This window comes from Bos javanicus, chromosome 29, assembly GCF_032452875.1.
Source record: "Bos javanicus breed banteng chromosome 29, ARS-OSU_banteng_1.0, whole genome shotgun sequence".
Taxonomy (NCBI): Eukaryota; Metazoa; Chordata; class Mammalia; order Artiodactyla; family Bovidae; genus Bos; species Bos javanicus.
The window spans coordinates 43579426-43593225 of record NC_083896.1 but is presented as its reverse complement, the minus strand read 5'-3'; the positions used below and the strand labels follow the sequence as shown (position 1 = coordinate 43593225).

The following is a 13800-nucleotide window of genomic DNA, read 5'->3' as shown; positions in this document are numbered from 1 at the left end:
TTGTGCAAACATGGATACTTACACTTTGAGTTCTTTTTTTAGGTCATGTTTCCAGAAGGGAAATTATTAAGTCAAAGGAAATAATTTAAATGGTCAATTTATTTTTATCAGGGAATTCAGTTACCACGTTGTGAGATCACTATGGAGAGGTCCAGACAAGGAAGAAATGAGGCCTCCTGCCAAAAGCAAGCATCAACTTGCTAGACCTATAACTGAGTATTTTGGAAGCAGCGTTTCCCGCCCCATTCCAACCTTCTGATGACTATTGTTAAGTCATTAAGTTGTGTTAAGACTCTTTTTTGACCCCATGGACTGTAGTCTGCCAGGCTTCTCTGTCTATGGGATTTCCCAGGCACGAATACTGGAGTGGGTTGCCATTTCCTTCTCCAGGGAATCTTCCCAACCCAGGGATCAAATCCAGGTCTCCAGCATTGGCAGGCAGATTCTTTACTACTGAACCCCCTGACTGTGACCCCACCTATATCTTAACTCCAACCTCATGAGAAACCTCAAGCCAAAACTATCCAGCTAAGCCCCTCTTAGATTTCTGACCTATAGAAACTGTGTGAGATAATAAGTGTTTATCATTTTATTTATTTACTTATTTATTTTTATTAAAAAAAATTTTTTTTTGGCTGCACCATGCAACCAGGCAAGGATGGAACCCATGCCCTCTGCAGTGGAAGCACAGAGTCCTAATCACTGGGCCACAGGGAAGTCCCGAGTGTTTGTCATTTTAAGCCATTATGTTTTGAGAGAAATTGTTATAGGGCAACAGATAATTAATACAAGGACTCAGCTAAGTGATGGGGGAATCATATGGCAGGGTGAGAATTCTAGGCAAAGGGAACAACTATAATATAGAAGGGCAAAGAAACAAGAGAAAGGATCTTTGTGGGATGGAGTAGACTAGGTCTTGAGGGACCCTAACCCAGCTGCAGAGCTGCCTCCTCCTCCCTTGGGTGCCCCGTGGCACAAAGGGGCCTGATCTAGACAGAATATTACTCAGCAATTAAAAGGAACTGTGAATTTAGGCAACAATATGGATAAATCTCCAAAGCACTATGCTGTGTGGAAGAAACTTTACACAAAATAGTATACACTATACACTCATTTATATAAAGTTCTAAAACAAGCAAACAATTTATAATGGAAAAAAATTAGGGTGGTGGTAACCTCCAGGGTTCGATCCCTGGATTGGGAAGATCCCCTGGAGAAGGAAAAGGCTACCCACTCCAGTATTCTGCCCTGGAGAATTTCATGGACAGTATAGTCCATGGGGTCGCAAAGAGTCGGACACGACTGAGCGACTTTCATGTCATGTCATGTCAACCTCCAGGGTAGGGGTGGAAGTGGGAGCAGGGATTGACTGGGAAGGGGCGTCAGGGGACTTTTTGGTACAAAGGAAATGTTCCATATCTTGATAGGGTTTTGAGATACACAGGTGTATGCATTTGTCAGAACTCAGCAAATATATATAAAGACTTGGACATTTCATTTTACATAAATTTTTGTACTAAAAAATACAAAGCTGTGGGACCTCGCTTGTGGTCCAGTGGTTTAAGAATACGCCTTCCAATGCAAAGGACACAGGTTTGATCCCTGGTCAGGAAACTAAGATCCCACATGCCACTGAGCATGGGGCAACTGAGCCCATGCACTGCAACTAGAGAAAGCCCAGGCAGCAACGAAGATACACCACAGCCCCGCTTTTTTTTTTTTTTTTAAAGAAAAAGCTTGTAACTCAGTGTTGATCTCTATTTAATGATACGTGTGATAAAGGGTTTAGGGGGAAATATGCTGAGGTATGCAACTTCTTTGGAATGCCTCAAAAAATCAAGGAATGATGGATAGACGGATGATATATGATGAAGCAAGTACAATTAAATTGTAGCGATAGAGTCTAGGAGGTGAGTGTACAACTTTTTTGAAGATTTTCATGATAAAATTATTTTTAATCAACAACCACTTGGGATCCTCAGTACAAATGCAGAATGCTAGCTGTGCCCCACCGCCTGCCCCTCTTAAGTGTAACTCTCTGGGCTGGGCCTGGAACCTAGAGTCTAGAACAAGCTCTTGGCATACTTGAACCTCCAGGGGCTCAGACTCCCAGCTAGGTCCAAACACAAATCTTTTCCAAAGAGCATTCTTCTGAAGAGGTCTCTGCAGGGTCTCTCTCACCTCCTTTCTGGGGTTCTCTGCTTTTGTCCGATGACAGCCACCACCTGCAGGAATCAGCTTTCATTACCAAATGCACAATGGCCTCCAAAGTCTAAACTGAGCCCAGAAGTCTTCAGAAGCCTCTTTGAGCAGCCGTAACCCACCCCATCTCTTCCCTGAGCTCTACAGGGCTCATACCCCAGTGGTCACTGGCTTCACAGCGACCTAACTGAAACACCCAACATGCAAAGAGAAAGCAACAACTGGCCAACCTGATAATAGTCTCCACCCTTAGGAGACCCCTTGCTCCCACCCCCAAGGCTGCCTTTCTGAGCAGGGTCATATCTGCCTGTGGCCCTGCCAGGCCAATCTGTGGCCTCCAGCCTCCAAGGCTGAGGGCGGAGGACTGGTGTCAGGCAGGTAATTGGCTTGGGAAGCCCAAAGGGAGGTGACAGAGACTCAGGGGAGGAGGGAACCCTAGATGCTGCAGGAAGTGGAGCTGCTGATAAAGTGGCTCCTTCCCACCCTGGGGGAGGGAGAGGTGGAGCTGCAGAGGCCCGGGTAGCAGCAGCTGTTAAAGGAGACAGGACCCCATTCTGAGCCTCTTAGGGAGAGCTGCAGGAGGTTGGGGGAACTCCCCTGCTCCTGCCTGGCACTCCTTCTTCCTACATCCTCAGTTTCTTCACAGGTTAAGCTCAGGATTTATCCTGTCTTCTGGGGCTCCCTCATGGAACCACTCAGTGGGAGGGAAGCTAGCTAAGAAACCCATGTGACCAGGGCCTCTTCTGAAAAGTCCTACGGAGTCTCTGGGATAAAAAGACCAGGAAGGGGTACAGGAACCCCCAGCTGCAGCTCAAAGCAGGTGGGACAAGAGTCAATACCAAGGAAATCCCCTGAAGGGCCAGGTAGTCCATCAGATGGTTGATAAACTGCAGCAATAGTGGCCCTTTGACAATGCCCCAGCACGGGACTTGGCTGTGAAAAACACTTGAATTGTAACCGCAGCTACATCGAAGATTCTCTAAGTGTGGTCCCCCAGGCAGCACCAACTGTCTTCTGAGAATTTATTTTACAAGTTCAAGATACACATGCTCAGGGCTTTTCCCACCCCAGGCCTATAAATCAGAAATTGGGGGCTGGGGCTTCCTTGGTGGTCCAGTGGTCAAGAATCTGCCTTGCAATGCAGGGCATACAGTTTCCATCCCTGGTCAGGGAAGATCCCACAGGCCATGCAGCAATGACAGAGGCCACATGCAGCAAGACTGAAACCTGAGAAGCCCGCAAAATTCACAGCTTCGGAGTAGCTCCTGCTCTCACTCTCGGCAACTAGAGAAAACTGCACCCAGCAACAAAGACCAGCACAGCCAAAAACAAATATATAAGTAAATGTTAAAAAAGAAGAAGAAGTTTGGGATTGGGCCCAGCAATCCACAAGTACTCTAAGGTGATTTCAATGCAGGTTCAAGTTTGAGAACCTCTGGTATAATCTGATAGGCTCTGGACTGGCCTGTCCAGAAAACTTCCTTCATTCACAAATCAATTCACATTCATCAAACATTTATTAGCACCATCTATGTGCTAGATACCACTCAAGCCTTACAAGGAGCCCAAAGTGGAGTAAATGAAAGTTCCCACCTGCCAGGCAGACTGATCAGTATGTACAAGGCAGGAAAGACAGCCCCAGCAAGGAGTAGATTTTTCTGGCTAAGGGATTAGAAAGGGCTTCACAGAGGAGGTGACCTTTGAATTGGGCCTTGAAGGATGAGATAGAATCAACAAGCAGAAAAGGAACAGACACCAGAAATATTCTTCTAAAACCTAAATCTAGCTTTTGTTTTTTTTGGGGGGCAAGTAATTAATTTATTTCTTTACACATAACTGAAGTGATGTTTGGAGAAGGCAATGGCACCCCACTCTAATACTCTTGCCTGGAAAATCTCTTGGACAGAGGAGCCTGGTAGGCTGCAGTCCATGGGGTTGCTAAGAGTCAGACATGACTGAGCGACTTCACTTTCACTTTTCATTTTCATGCATTGGAGAAGGAAATGGCAACCCACTCCAGTGTTCTTGCCTGGAGAATCCCAGGGACGGGGAGCCTGGTGGGCTGCCGTCTATGGTATCGCACAGAGTTGGACATGACTGAAGCGACTTAGCAGCAGCAGCAGCAGAAGTGATGTTACAGTACATAAGTTATTTACAACTGTGCAGTAATATCTTGCAGAATAAATTATCTAGAAGGCAGCAAAAGTACATCGTGAACTTGTATAAAACTGTACAGAGCTTAAAGGTACACTTTTTATGATTATTGACTCTGTAGTGTTTCCATTTATGTTCTCAGAAAGAGAAACAAATGCCCAAGATTAAAGGAAAAAATATACAAACCATGTGGATTTGACTGCATTAAAAACACGTGTCCTGCCTCCATGTCCCTGGGAGGCCGCCGGCAGAGCCAGATGCTCGCTAGGCCCAGAGTCCTTGTCAGCCCTGGTCTGAGGACCGAGCTTCGTGGTAACTGGATGGCAGGCAGCCTGGTGCTCTCCCTGCCCTCCAACCAGAGGTCGCTGTTGCTGAAGGGTGGGCCCCTTAGTTTTACTCTCTTGAGTCGATCAGAAATGGAACTGGGAATTTAAAAACTGCTCTCTATGCTGCAGCTGCTAGAGAAGAGCCTGAGGCCCTGGCACCTGTGCCCACGTCCCCAGCTCCCCGTCCCCAAATCTAGCTTTTAAAGGCATTTTGTTACTTTGGGGATAAATTTTAGTGCCTGAGCACAAGCTTCTTCATGGTCTCTCCCTTCTCTCCTTCATGGACCCCACCTCCTGCCACTCCACACCTCCACTTATATATTTGAGTGAAACTGAACTTCTCACAGACAGGTACACGCAGCATCTAGTTCTTACTGCCAGGCCTTTGCTCACTCTGTCTCTTCCTCCCAGAATGTCCTCTCTGTGGCTCTGAGGTTAATACTTCCCATCCTCCAGGACTCATTTCAGGTATCTCCTCCTCCAGAAAACCCTCCTAACTCCTGGCTGGTTAAGTATCATCCTCTAAGTACCCCAAGGCCTGGAACACAGGTGCATCAGAGCCCTTACTACTTTGTATGTTAAAATCTGCTTTTATGTTAATCTCCCTGTTACAAATGTGAATTTTTTGTGAGCAGACATCTTCAACTTTAGGACCTTGGGGCCCAATGCAGTGCCTGACATGATGTGGGCTTTCAATAAATATTTATATATTCAGTGAAGGAGAGAAACAAGGGAGGAGAATGTTAAATAGGAGGTCTAGGAAAAAAGCCATGGCAGGAGTTGAAGAGTCTGACAGTGAGTACATGCCAAAGGCAAAGGCATAGAATGTTCTTCTCCACAGAAAACCTGGAAGAGAGGAGACATGGCTTAGCAGCCAGGAATTTCTTGCCACCTGCTTGCTGGCTTGACAGATCTGGCGTAAGTGCTTTGAATCCAGTTGTCATCTGCTGAGCGTTGCTGTTAAAATGTTCCAGTTTGGCGGGCCAAATGTGAATTTGCATGTGTCTTCTTTAACACTGTTAAGTTGGGATCTGAGTTAGGGTACAGGTTTATTAATTCCCCAGAAATTAAGGGCACATGAAAAGATGCTCAGTATCATTAGTCATTCAGTTCAGTTCAGCTCAGTTCAGTTGCTCAGTCATGTCCGACTCTTTGTGACCCCATGAATCGCAGCACACCAGGCCTCCCTGTCCATCACCAATTCCTGGAGTTTACCCAAACTCATGTCCATCGAGTTGGTGATGCCATCCAGCCATCTCATCCTCTGTCGTCCCCTTTTCCTCCTGCCCCCATTCCCTCCCAGCATCAGGGTCTTTTCCAGTGAGTCAACTCTTCACATGAGGTGGCCAAAGTACTGGAGTTTCAGCTTTAGCATCAGTCCTTTCAATGAACACCCAGGACTGGTCACCTTTAGAATGGACTGGTTGGATCTCCTCGCAGTCCAAGGGACTTTCAAGAGTCTTCTCCAACACCACAGTTCAAAAGCATCAATTCTCCGGCGCTCAGCTTTCTTTACAGTCCAACTCTCACATCCATACATGACCACTGGAAAAACCATAGCCTTGACTAGATGGACCTTTGTTGGCAAAGTAATGTCTCTGCTTTTTAATATGCTATCTAGATTGATCATAACTTTCCATCCAAGCAGTAAGCATCTTTTAATTTCATTAGTCATTCCTATTGCTGCTAAGTCGCTTCAGTCTTGTCCGACTCTGTGCAACCCCACAGACGGCAGCACACCAGGCTCCCCCGTCCCTGGGATTCTCCAGGCAAGAACAATGGAGTGGGTTGCCATTTCCATTAGTCATTAGGGAAATGCAAATTAGATCTACAACTAGATACCATCAACATCTATTAGCAAGACAAAAAAAATTTTAACTGAAGATATCAAATGGTGACTAGGATGCAGAGCAACTGAAACTCTCATATTCTGCTGATGGGAATCCAAAATGGTACAACCACTCCAGAAAACAGTTTGGTAATTCCTTATAAAATTAAACATATACTTACCATGTTGTTGTTGTCATTGTTGTTCAGTGGCTAAGTAGTGTCCAATTCTTTGAGACCCCATGGAAGGCAGCACGCCAGGTCTTCCTGTCCTTCTCTGTCTCCAGGAGTTTGCTCAAACTTATGTCCATTGATTTGATGATGCCACCCAACCATCTCATCCTCTGCCGCCCTCTTCTCCTTTTGCCTTCAATCTTTTCCAGCATCAGGGTCTTTTCCAATGAGTTGGCTCTTCCCATCAGGTGGCCAAAGTATTGGAGGTTCAGCTGCAGTATCGAGCCTCCAATGAATATTCAGGATTGATTTCATAGCCCAGCAATCCCGCTTTGAGGTATTTACTTAATACATATAAAGACTTGGAACTTCCCCAGTGGTCAAGTGGTTAACACTCTGCTCTTCCACTGCCTGGGGCACAGGTTTGATCCCTGCTCTGGGAACTAAGATCCTGCATGCTGTGCAGTCCAGCCAAAAAATAGGAAAAACAATATGAAGGCTTAAATTCACAAAACAACCGGTACATGAATGCTTATAGAAATTATTCACAATAGCCCCAAATTGAAAACAACTGAAATATTTATCAGTAGGCAAATAAACAGTGATAGAGCCATGCAACAGAGTAGTACTCAGCAATGCTTCCCAGGTGGCGCTAGAGGTAAAGAACCTGCCTGTCATTGCAGGAAATGAAAGTGACGCGGGTTCAATCCCTGGGTCCAGAAGATTCCCCTGGAGTAGGAAATGGCAACTCACTCCAGTATTCTTGCCTGGAGAATCCCCTGGACAGAAGAGCCTGGCAGGCTACTGTCCATAGCATTGCAAAGAGCTGGACACGACTGAAGCGACTTAGCACAGCACTCAACAATAAAGAGGAGTTAACTTTTTTTTTCTTCTGGAGTTAAATATTGATACATGCAACAACATGGATAAATTTAGGAAATTCCCTGACAGTCCAGTGGTTAGGACTCTGCTCATGGGATGGCCAGAAAAAAAAGAAAGAAAAACAAACATGGGATAAATCTAAATGCATTTCACTAAGAGGAAGAACCTAATTCCTGGTTACACATCATGCGACTTCATTTATATGGTCCCCTGGAAAAGGCAAAACTTTAGGAATGAAGGACAGGATGCTAGTGGTTGGGGGTGGGAGGAGGGTTTAACTGCATCTTGAAGGAATTTTTTGTGCGACGAAATTGTTCTCTATCCTGATTTATCCTTCAATCTAACTATATGCTAAAAAATCATACACATACATCAGAAACAGTGAATTGTATTATACGTAAATTTTTAAAAGTTGGTTTTTCCACTAGTCAGGTATGGATGTGATGCTGCTGCTGCTGCTAAGTTGCTTCAGTCGTGTCCGACTCTGTGCGACCCCATAGATGGCAGCCCACTAGGCTTGCCCGTCCCTGGGATTCTCCAGGCAAGAACACTGGAGTGGGTTGCCATTTCCTTCTCCAATGGATGTGATAGTTGGACTATAAAGAAAGCTGAGCGCCGAAGAATTGATGCTTTTGAACTATGGTGTTGGAGAAGACTCTTGAGAGTCCCTTGGACAGCAAAGAGATCAAACCAGTCAACCCTCAAGGAAATCAGTCCTGAATATTCAATGGAAGGACTGATGCTGAAGCTAAAACTCCAATACTTTGGCCACCTGATGTGAAAAACTGACTCATTGGAAAAGACACTGATGCTGGGAAAGATTGAAGGCAGGAGGAGAAGGAGACAATAGAGGATGGGCTGGTTGGATGGCATCACTGACTTGATGGACATGAGTTTGAGCAAGATCTGGGAGTTGGTGATGGACAGGGAAGCCTGGTGTGCTGCAGTCCATGGGATCGCAAAGAGTCGGACATGACTGAGCAACTGAACTGAACTGAAAAAAAAAAGAACCCCAAGGGACAAGGCAGTCCTCAGGCCCAGAAGGAGTGTGCTCTCCCACTGTCTCATCTCTGCAGTCAGTATCTCTTCCACTTCTAGCTCCTTAAGCAGGGTCATCAGCCCATACAACTCTCCTGGTGATTCACCCCAGCATGCTACAACCTTCACATCTAGTTGACACACATCCCCATAATGACAGCTGACTTTGGCTTGTTCACCAAGGTATCCCTAAGGGCTGAGAACAGTGCTTGTATAGAAGTTACTCAATAAATGTCTGTTGATTGAGCAAATATTTATTAGCTCTTTATCTCACTGGCTCCAAGTTCCTAAACCTACTCTAAGTTAAATACTCACTTTGGCCTCCCCACCTCATCCAATAATGTCACTTGCTCTAATTCCACTCCTAGAGTTTTGGCACTTAGCATTCCTGCTCAGGTGTTGGCTCCCACGAAAAGGTCTCCTGTTGTCTCAGGTAAGAATTCCTCCGGTAGCTGTATGCCTACAAAGGCAAAAAGGAAAGATATAGCCATCCGAATGCAGAGTCCCAAAGAATAACAAAGAGGTAAGGAAGACTTCCAAAGTGATCAATGCAAGGAAATAGAGGAAAACAATAGAATGGAAAGACTAGAGATCTCTTCAAGAAAATCAGAGATACCAAGGGAATATTTCATGCAAAGATGGGCACAATAAAGGACACAACTCTTATGGACCTAACAGAAACAGAAGATATTAAGAAGAGGTGGCAAGAATACACAGAAGAACTATACAAAGAAGATCATAATAACCCAGATAACCATGATGGTGTGATCACTCACCTAGAGCCAGACATCCTGGAGTGTGAAATCAAGTGGGAAGGAACATAGGAGGCATTACTATGAACAAAGCTAGTGGAGGTGATAGAATTCCAGCTGAGCTATTTCAAATCCTAAAAGATGATGTTATGAAAGGGCTGCACTCAATATGCCAACAAATTTGGAAAACTCAGCAGTGGTCACAGCACTGGAAAAGGTCAGTTTTCATTCCAATCCCAAAGAAAGGCATGCCAAAGAATGTTCAAATTACTGCACAATTGTGCTCATTTCACATGCCAGCAAAGTAATGCTCAAAGTTCTCCATGCTAGGCTTCAATAGTATGTGAACGAAGAGCTCCCAGACGTTCAAGCTGGATTTAGAAAAGACTGAGGAATCAGAGGTCAAATTGCCAACATCCACTGGATCATAGAAAAAGCAAGAGAATTCCAGAAAAACATCTACTTCTGCTTCATTGACTACACTAAAGCCTTTGACTCTGTGGATCACAACAAACTGTGGAAAATTCTGAAAGAGATGGGAATACCAGACCACCTGACTTGCCTCCTGAGAAACCTGTATGCAGGTCAAGAAGCAACAGTTAGAATCAGACATGGAACAATGGACTGGTTCCAAATTGGGAAAGGAGTACATTAAGGCTGTATATTGTCCCCCCGCTTATTTAACTTCTAGGCAGAGTACATCATACAAAATTCTGGGCTGGATGAAGCACAAGCTGGAATCAAGATTGCCAGGAGAAATATCAATAACCTCAGATACGTAGATGACACCACCTTTATGGCAGAAATCAAAGAGCCTCTAGATGAAGGTGAAAGAGGAGAGTGAAAAAGCTGGCTTAAAACTCAACCTTCAGAAAACTAAATTCATGGCATCCAGTCCCATCACTTCATGTCAAACAGATGGAGAAACAATGGAAACAGTGACAGACTTTATTTTCTTGGGCTCCAAAATCACTGCAGATGGTGACTGCAGCCATGAAATCAAAAGATGCTTTCTCAGAAGAAAAGCTATGACAAACCTAGACAGCGTATTAAAAAGCAGAGACATTACTTTGCCAGCAAAGGTCTGTAATAGTCAAAGCTATGGTTTTTCCAGTAGTCATGTATGGAGGCGAGAGTTGGACCATAAAGAAGGCTGAGCACTGAAGAAGTGATGCTTTTGAACTGTGGTGCTGGAGAAGACTCTTGAGAGTCCCTTGGACTGCAAGGAGATCAAACCAGTCAATCCTAAAGGAAATCAGTCCTGAATGTTCATTGGAAAGACATGCTGAAGCTGAAGCTCCAATACTTTGGCCACCTGATGCGAAGAGTCGATTCATCAGAAAAGACCTTGATGCTGGGAAAGATTGAAGACAGGAGGAGAAGGGGACAACAGAGGATGATATGGTTGGATGGCATCACCAACTCCATGGACATGAGTTTGAACAAGCTCCAGGGGATGATGAAGGACAGGGAAGCCTGGCGTGCTGTAGTCCATGTGGTCGCAAATAGTCAGACAGAACAAGCTGCATGCTACTCTGGGCCCTCAGCATGAGCCAGTGGAAGCAACCCTGGCCTCATTACAAAGGATAGAGCCCACCATGGAGTTGGCACTCTCCTCGGGCAGGGAGAAGATGCCAGTGGGCCACATGGGCTGAGAAGTCACCTTGGAGCCACCAAATGCTGCTTCCGTGCCTCAATAGCAGCGCATGTATGTGCAGGTATGTGTCTGCCAGAGAGCACTTCGGTTCAGTCTCATCCCTTCATAGTGTTTATGTTTTCCTTTCGTTTCCCTCAGCACTCCATGGTTGTAGATGACTGGTAGTTGGGTGTTTGGTCATTTGGGGTTGTAATAATGCCCCAGGGGTTTCTGGAATCCCCTGGGTTTCTGCCTATTTCCCTCCAAGCTGGTTGAAACTGAGGGCTATTTATGTCCAAACAGTGGTTACTTCCTCTGTCCTTTATACCTGGCCAGGGGACCTCCTCCACAGGAAATCTTTACACACGTTACACAGGTGGTCATGTAAGACTCATGACCTTCCTTACCACAATCTTAGGTACAAACAATGTCCAGGTAAATAGATAGAAAGTAACCAGCACAGGTACACAACAGTTTTCTTCAGGCTCTCAGCAGACTGATTCATTTTCCCTGGGTTGACTCCACCTCTACCCAAAAAGGTTTTTTTCTGTTGGTTCCCAGGCATGGAGAGTGCAAGGGATGTGCGCCCAATAGTGGCCTGAAGGTGCCCTGTGCTGGGACTCAAGCCGTATCCACTTGGTCAACTTTCACTGTGGCAGTCAAAGTCAGAGCTACATATAGGTGGCTCAAGAGCTAGGTCTGCCCACAAATGTGTTTGTTTCAGTCCACACAGTGTATTCAAGTTTTTCAACTGTTGCCAACATTTTTATTTTAAAAATAATTTTATTTATTTTTGGCTGCGCTGGGTCTTTCATTGCTCTGCACAGGCTTTCTCTAGTTGTGGAGAGCAGGGGCTACTCTCTAGCTGCGGTGCACTGGCTTCTCACTGTGGTGGCGTCTCTTGACGCCGAGCACAGGCTCTGGTGTGCGTGGCCTTAGTACCTGGCTCCTGGGCTCCAGCGTGCAGGCTCAGTAGTTGTGGTGCACAGGCTTAGCAGCTCCAAAGCATGTGGGATCTTCCTGGACCAGGGACCCAACCATTATCCCTGCATTGTAAGATGGGCTCTTAGTCACTGGACCACTAGGAAAGCCCCGCCAACACTTTGGGAGGTTTCTCAAGAAAATCAGATTGGACATTACCAGGCCACACTTCCCTTCTTTCAGTAGGTGACTGGCTGGCAGATGCCCTCTTTGGATGGGGTAGGCATCCTCCTCGGATCTAGTTTCCTCTCTCCTCCCACTCCCACTTCTTTCCTCTCTTTTCCTGCCTTCCTTTCCCAGGCCCTTGTGAAGTACTAGCTGATAGTAGGTGCTCAGTAGTCCTGAGTATGAAAAATACACAAGACTCAGCCATCAGCATGTGGAGTAGGCTTTAAAATGGGGTGGCCTTACTGGTGGGGGGATGTATTCCATGCAGAGGGGATGGCATGAACAGTAAAAATGGAGACCGGAGAATGCAGGGCTACAGGGATAAGAGTTGTGGCCGAGGGGTATCTCCCAAGTAGGCAGGTCCATTATCAGGAACTCAGGACACCCAGTCCGATCCACTGAGTGTGGGACTGAGGCGTTTAATAATTCACAACGCAGTCAGAATTTGATCAGCAGCAAGTGGATGGGAAGGTGCTGGGCTTTGGAGTCACAAAAACTTATCTGAGTGTTCGAGTCCTTGCGTGTCCACAAGTCGCTCCTGTTTCCTGGCTTCTTTAGAACTGGGATATTAACAGCTGTACAGTACAGGGGTGAAGGTTAAGGGAGCGCGTGTACGGAAAGCGCCACCACGATGCTCGACACACAGTGGGGGCTCCGCGGTCCACAGTACCCGATCCACCCACACCAGGCACAGAAAGACCAACAGGCAGAGGAGCTCAGGAACCAGGGAAAGACACTGGGAATCTGTGCTCCCGCGGGCGGGGCGCGTGAGGCGGGGCGCCGTCCCAGATCTCGGTCTCGCGCGACCCCTGGGCAGCGTCTCAGCGGCGCGCACGCGCAAACCGCGCCCAGGCCTCAGAGCGGGCCTACCTGGCGACCAGGGTGAGCAGTTGCGCGTGCGCTGAAGGCCTGGTCTGCCTGCGGCAAGAGTTGAGGCTCGGCACGAGGGCGAGCAGGTCAGCAAGCCAGGTTTCGTGCGAGGTCGGCGCCCGCTCTTTTTAAAGAACAGATTTTAGTGGGTACCCTGGCCCAAGCCAATTTGATGAGGCGCGAAGAACCCCTGTAAGAAAGAGCCAGGCCGCGCCTGGGAGGTCCTTGGGTCTGAGGTAACAACTGGCAGCGGCCTGTTTCTCTAGTGAGGTTGCCGCCTTTCTCTGAAGGAGATTTCGGGCCCAGTCCCCATTCCGCAGCCGCCTCCTGAGGCAGCCTTAGAAGCCCCGGGCCCCTTTGGATGCCCAGCGCAGGGCCTCCTGGTTAGGGCGGCGGCCTGGAGCTCCGGTCGGGGTAACCAGGTGAGCAGGGATGGAAGCCAGGCAGGCGCCGAACTATGTCCAGATCCCCTTCCACGGGCGAGTCAGCAGGGCAGAGGTGAAGGAACCCCAGGGACAGTTCTTGCTGCCACACCACACCCAGCACGAAGTGCTGCCTCTGGCACAGATCCAGTCTTCTAAGCCCCCCAGCTCCCTCTCACCACAGCCTCTTAAAAAAACAAAGCTGCACACAAAAGCCATCATTCTGGTTCATAACCATCCTCTAACTCAGGCTTAGGAGTTGGCGTGAAAACATGACTTCTTTCATCAAAATATGTCTTGTCACATCATGTCTTAATGATTTGAATGAATTTCTTGTTTTCAGATGCCTGACTGAATCTAGGAAGTAA

The 13800-nt window shown here is 46.8% G+C and overlaps 1 protein-coding gene and 1 long non-coding RNA gene across 2 annotated transcripts in view; one reads left to right on the top strand and one right to left on the bottom strand.

Annotated features, from left to right (window-relative positions):
* Window positions 1–10312: 10312 nt before the first annotated feature.
* The window catches only part of LOC133241413 (uncharacterized), a 4978-nt gene continuing 1490 nt past the window's right edge, over window positions 10313–13800 (bottom strand). Inside the window, exon 3 of the long non-coding RNA XR_009734589.1 lies at window positions 10313–12715. This is a non-coding gene — a long non-coding RNA (uncharacterized LOC133241413). The remainder of the gene's footprint in view (window positions 12716–13800) is intronic.
* The window catches only part of MAJIN (membrane anchored junction protein), a 25410-nt gene continuing 24592 nt past the window's right edge, over window positions 12983–13800 (top strand). The window contains exon 1 of the mRNA XM_061406885.1: window positions 12983–13096. The gene's annotated coding sequence lies outside the window, so the exon portion shown is untranslated. The remainder of the gene's footprint in view (window positions 13097–13800) is intronic.